The sequence below is a fragment of the Pleurodeles waltl genome, chromosome 6 (genome assembly GCF_031143425.1).
Source record: "Pleurodeles waltl isolate 20211129_DDA chromosome 6, aPleWal1.hap1.20221129, whole genome shotgun sequence".
NCBI classification, from domain to species: Eukaryota; Metazoa; Chordata; class Amphibia; order Caudata; family Salamandridae; genus Pleurodeles; species Pleurodeles waltl.
Genome location: NC_090445.1, coordinates 663,790,951 through 663,796,950, shown reverse-complemented (window position 1 = coordinate 663,796,950; position 6,000 = coordinate 663,790,951).

The following is a 6,000-nucleotide window of genomic DNA, read 5'->3' as shown; positions in this document are numbered from 1 at the left end:
CCTGTACCACTTCTGCCCAGAGTTCTGAAGATCAGGCAAGACCGGGCCCAAGTAATACTGGTGGCACGAAAGAGTCTGGTATCCCAAGCTTTTGAACATGGCCATAGTTCCTCCGATCAGACTGCCACTTCGGGAGTATCTTCTATCGCAGCAGCAGGGGAGGGTCCTCCACCCGAACCTGTCAACTGCGGCTTCATGCGTGGAGATTGAGCGACGACAGTTGACGTCTTGTGACCTGCCACCCGAAGTCTGTGATGTTATCTTGGCAGCCAGGCGTCCCTTAACCAAAACTGTATATGCCTGTCATTGGAAGAAATTTGTGGCATGGTGCATTGACAATTCTGTCGATCCTCTATCTGCTCCTCTTTCTCAAGTTCTTTTCTTTATTCTTTCCCTTTCCGGGCAGGGTTCCACCTTGGGCACTCTTAAGGGATAGCTCTCTGCTATCTCTGCTTTCTTGAGGTTACCAGATCAGCCTTCCTTATTTAAATCTCCCATAGTTGGGAGGTTTCTTAAAAGCCTCACACATCTCTTTCCTCCTATCCCATTCATGCCCCAATGGGATCTCAACCTGGTTTTAACATACGTTATGTGTACCACGTTCGAACCGCTTCACAACTGTCCTCTACAGCTCTTAACTATAAACATTGTCTTTTTAGTTGCCATTACTTCTGCCTGCAGAGCTAGTGAACTCCAGGCTCTGTCATCTAAGCTACCTTTTCTTGCCATACATCCTGACAAAGTGGTGCTTCGCACGAGGGCTTCTTTTATACCTAAGGTAGTGACACCCTTCCATGTCGGACTGTCCATCACCTTGCACCCCCAAATCCCTCTCATGAAGAGGAGAGACTCCACCGTCTGGACCCAAAAAGAGCATTGGCATTCTATCTTGATCGTACCAAAGACTTCCGGGTGGACAATCCACATTTTGTGGGATATGTGGGTGCAAAGAAAGGGAAGGCGTTGCAGAAGAGAACCATTTCACGATGGGTACTCTTTTGCAACAAAATGTGCTACGCTCTGGCTAAAAAGCAACCTCCCAAAGGCTTGCAAGCTCACTCCACCAGAGCTACTGCTGCTACCACAGCGCTAGCACGGGGCGTTCCAGTCCTGGATATTTGTCAGGCAGCAACGTGGGCATCTCTGCACACTTTTACCAAACACTACTGCCTAGACAATCAGGTCCGAAGGGACGGCTACTTTGGCGTTCGGTCCTGCAGGACATTTTGGTGTGATCTTGGTTCGCAGGCCACCACCGGGGATGGTATTGCTCGGGTGTCTATTCAAAGGTAAGGTATCTGCAACTAGAAGTCTCTATCAGATGTACAAGTTACTTACCTTTGGTAACGAAATATCTGGTAGAGACATATTCTAGTTGCAAATTCCTTACTGACACGCCCATCCTTCCTGCACTGCAAACTGATTTCTAGGGACAGGAACTTTACCTTAAGGGACCAAATTTTGGCGCACCACTCTCAGTGTTCTTCATGGCTCTGCGCTACTGGCGTGGAAAGTTGTGAAAAGAAACTGACGTCAGCGCACAGGGGTGGCACCTGTGTACGACCACAACATCATCACAATGAGCAAGGCGCCAACGAAGCCCGCCGAGTCGACCGCCACCACCTCCACAATACTCAGCAAAATACTAGAGGGCCAAGGATGCTCACATAGCGACTACAATACATTTTGACCCAATGCCTACTATGAGGCAATTTGCCTTGCATTACTTTGCTCTGCAGTAGCCTACGGGACGACTACTTACCAGCTACTTTCCCATCGGTCTCAGGAATAGGACCATGCAGCCTCAGGAGTCAAACCGAAAAAGTCACTTCTGGTTGGACACAGTTCCACTTCTATGACTGTCTGATGCCATATACTCAGCCTAACATTCATGATGGGATCTGAAGGAGAAGCTTATATCAGTTCATGTCTCACCAAAACAAGAAACAGCAGCCAATCCCAATATCAGACTTTTTCCATAGTCAAACAGGAGGAGAAAGCACACCTCAAAAAGACTCTGAGACAATGGAGGTAAAAGCAAGCACGCTTATCAAAGAAAACTTAAATAACGACTGGTGGAAATGAAATCAGTCCTGGAGAAAACATTCCAAGATGGCTTGGCGAAATTGAGGTCTGATATTGGAAAAGATGTAGCAGAAATAAAAACATATCTGTGACCTGGATCAAAGATTGGATCAGGCTGAAGCTCATCTAGGCACAGAGCAGTTGGTTACAAGCACTGTTATCTGTAATCTCAGAGAAAGGGACGGATTTGGAAAATACATACTGTCGTGATTAGAAATTCGAAAGATGGCATGGAGGAAAACAACATGTCAACTTGGGTCACAGAGCTGTTCAGAAGAATCTTGAGAGTAGATGCAGACGTCCCTATTGGAATAGAGCAAGCTTAGAGAGTAGGCAGATACCAAGGGACAAGCATGGGCAGACCTAGGTATGTGGTGGTCAAACTCTCTAGCTTCCCACTGAAGGAGAACATCATGTTCGCAACATGCAAGAAAAAATTGGTCACCTTATTTTACTACCATGCAGCAGCAACATGGCTGAGAAAGCGAGAGTAGAAAGGGATAACCCGTGGAGTTTTCAAAATGTCAAATACAGTATATTGCATCATCCATAGGGCTTGCAATGTGCCTGGAAAAGCTTGGAAAGAACTATTATGAGCCTGATTTAGTGTTTGACGCATGGTACTCCACCATCCGTTCACCAAATTTAGGGATGACCGCTGGCCCAGCAGTCATTTCTGTACATTGAAAGGAACCACCGCCACAGCGTTTTTTTTCAAGGTACAAAACCTTTGGTGGTCTGCGGTTTACTAACCTTTTCTTTTTGGTTTTTCGGAAACAAACTCCCAAAGCTGGAGTTTGTTTCAGAAAAGCAAACTATTAAAGCACCCTACACACTCGGAGTTTCCTCCCAGGATGTGTGCGGCATTCTTTGTTTTTTCTGTACTTCACCCTAAATTTGTCCTGGTGGTTGCAGACAAAGAACAAGCATTTGCAATGCAACGGGTCTCGCATTTCTCCGAGTTAGAGCTATTAGAAGTTGTAAACTCCCAACCGGACTTTTCTTGCCACATTAAATGGTAAAAAAACAGCATGATCGCACTGCTACAGTTCACTCATAGTGAAACCTATCGGCAAAAGTGCAATTATCTACGTAACCAGCAAAAGTGCAATTAACTATGTAACAGGGTCGATGTCATGGAAAGCGCTCGACTTCTGCCAAGCGAGATCGCACTGTGAAAAAAGATAAAAAGTAGTCCACAAACCTGACGGAAAACGAGCCTTGCATGTTTTCAGTACTTGGTCACTGCGCTTGAGAGGGCTAACCACCGGAAAAGGCATGACGTATGAATGCCTTTCACTAATGAAAGCAAGCAGATTTGAACAGGCAAGCCCACGAACCAATGAAAGACACTGACGTGACATGGACGGGGCTCCGAGCATTTTTCTCACTACTAAAGCGTCTTGCAAGCGAACCGCATGTGCTAGCGCATGCGACGCAGGCTCGACACTAAAAAAGACTTTGCACCATCCACCTTAATTAAGGCGGGTGGTATAATGTCCTTCGTCTGATGGCCCTATACTCTTAAGGTCTGTCTATTTCTAAATGAGGCAGACAGACTGAGGGTTTGGCAGACAGTGTACTCTGTTACTTTTGAGACATAGGCCCATATTTATACTTTTTGACGCAAATCAGCGCTAGGGCATATTTGCGTCAAAAAGTTTACCGCCAGCTAACGCCATTCCGACGCACCAGCAGGGCACCTTATTTATGGAATGACGTTTGCCGGCGCTGCGGCCTGGTTATCATCAAAATAAATGACGGTAATCAGGCAGCGGAGGCGAAGGGAAGACTGGGGGTTGTGTGCCAAAGAATGGTGCAAGTCAGGTTAGAGTCAAAAAAATTGCCTCTAACCTGACTAGCACCATTGTTTGATGCACAACCCCCATGGAAATGACTCCTGTCTTAGCAAAGACAGGAGTCATGACCCCTTGCCCAATGGCCGTGCCCAGGGGACTCCTGGGCCATTGGGCACAGTGGCATGTAAGGGGGCCCACGTTAGGCCCCCCCATGCCACAAAAAAAAAATATATATATACTTACCTGCACTCACCATGGATGGGTCCTCCATCATTGCGGAGGGTGCCGCTGCGCAAGGGGAATGATTGTTAGCATTCCATAATGATTTTTTTTAAACCATGTGTTATTGTGATTTTAAGTTTTATTTGCAAATATACAGTCTTCGAGTGGTCTCGATCATTCAGTTTACAAACAAGTCATATGGCTACAATGATTCTCAATTCAATGGTCATACATTATTAGAATTAACTTAGAACAACACTTTAACATCCCACCCCTGTTCCCTCCCTAGCGAGCTCTATGATGTGTTTAAGATTTCTTGGGTTCTGTGCATAACAAGACAGTCTAAGGACAGAATCTTCATGTGTGGATTGAGCTCCCTCGGTAGAATATTCAGTTCTGGGTTTCGGCCTTCAAGCTCTCAAGCAAAATCTCCCACCCCTCCGCCACTTCTGGGGATCTGATTCCGCGCCTGGCTTCTCAGTGCAGAATAGTCCCTTCGCTATTTGCCCATTTAGATAGCTTAGTCTTCCAATGGGACGCTCTGGGCCCCCTTGAGTTTTTCCAGGATGCCGCGATCTCTCGCCTGGCCAAAGAAAGAGCCAAGTACTGGAACCTGTCGTAGACTTTAGTCTTAGCACGGTGTGGGAACCAATGTGAGAGACAGTGACCCATAGTACGGGGTATTTTTTCTAAAAGTCGCGATAAGATGAGGAGTACCTCGGTCCAGTAGTGGTCCAGGATGGGACAGTCCCAGAACATATACCTGAATTCTGCCCCTATCAAGCCACCTCTAGGGCAACCTTCTGTTACTTTCCCAAAGTATTTGTTAATACGTGCTGGCGTCGGGTATGCTTGGTGGAGCACATAAAAGTTTGAGTTTGAATCTGGCATTTCGTGTTGCTCTAGGAAGTCCCTTTAGGATAAGCTCCCACTCCTCTTCCGGAATACCTAGGCCTAGGTATTTTACCCACGTTTGTTTAAGTAGGGTCAGGGGGCAGTTCTGTCTGCCCGTAATAGGCCATAGAGAGTCGAGACTGCCTTGTGTGTACCAGTTGCAGAAGTCAAGTAAGTGCATATAGCCTGAGTTGTGGGTTCCCCCCCTCTCTTCTGCCAGGCTCTCCGTCCTTAAAAAGGTCCCCCACTTTTAGGATCCCCGCCGCAGCCCAGCACTTAAGTTCCGTCCATGAGCCCCGGTGTGGGAGGGCTCGTAATTACAAAAGGGGTAATTCTGGGGAGTATGGGAACCTCACCCCAATTTCGCGTAAAAAAGTCCCCCAGCACCGAGTCAGGATTTTCAATTCCGGAGGGTATTTTTACCATCCCAGGGATTCTTAATAAGACCTCAAACAATCTGAGTTCTGTAGTCGTAAATGCTTTCACAGCTGACCCCCCCCCTCTGCTCTATTCGACCTCCATTGCGCTAACCACTGAAGTTGAGCCGCTAAGTAATAAGAGGGCAATACCATGTCTCTCGCCTCCTGCCATTATTCCCGGGCCTCCTCCTCCCGCCCTAGTAGCTGCTGCTAAGGGTTCCATCGCCAGGGCAAAAAGAAGTGGGGACAGTGGGCAGCCCTGTCTAGTTCCTCGTTCGACCCCATAGCTTCTGGAGATTGTCTGGTCCGTGCGCACTCTAGCCGTGGGTTTAGTATATAAGAGTTTCATCCAGGAGATGTAGTCAGGTCCTATTTTCAGATGTGCCATTATTGTGTAAAGGAACTCCCAGTCTAAACTGTCAAACGCTTTCTCAATGTCTACTGCCAATACTCCGGTGTGGGAGGTCCCAGCTGCCTGGTCTCTCATAATGGTAAGGAGTCTATGAATGCTGCTGGCAGTGCTGCGCCCTGGGATGAAGCCTGATTGGTCAGGGTGTATCAATGTGGTCATAAATGGGAGC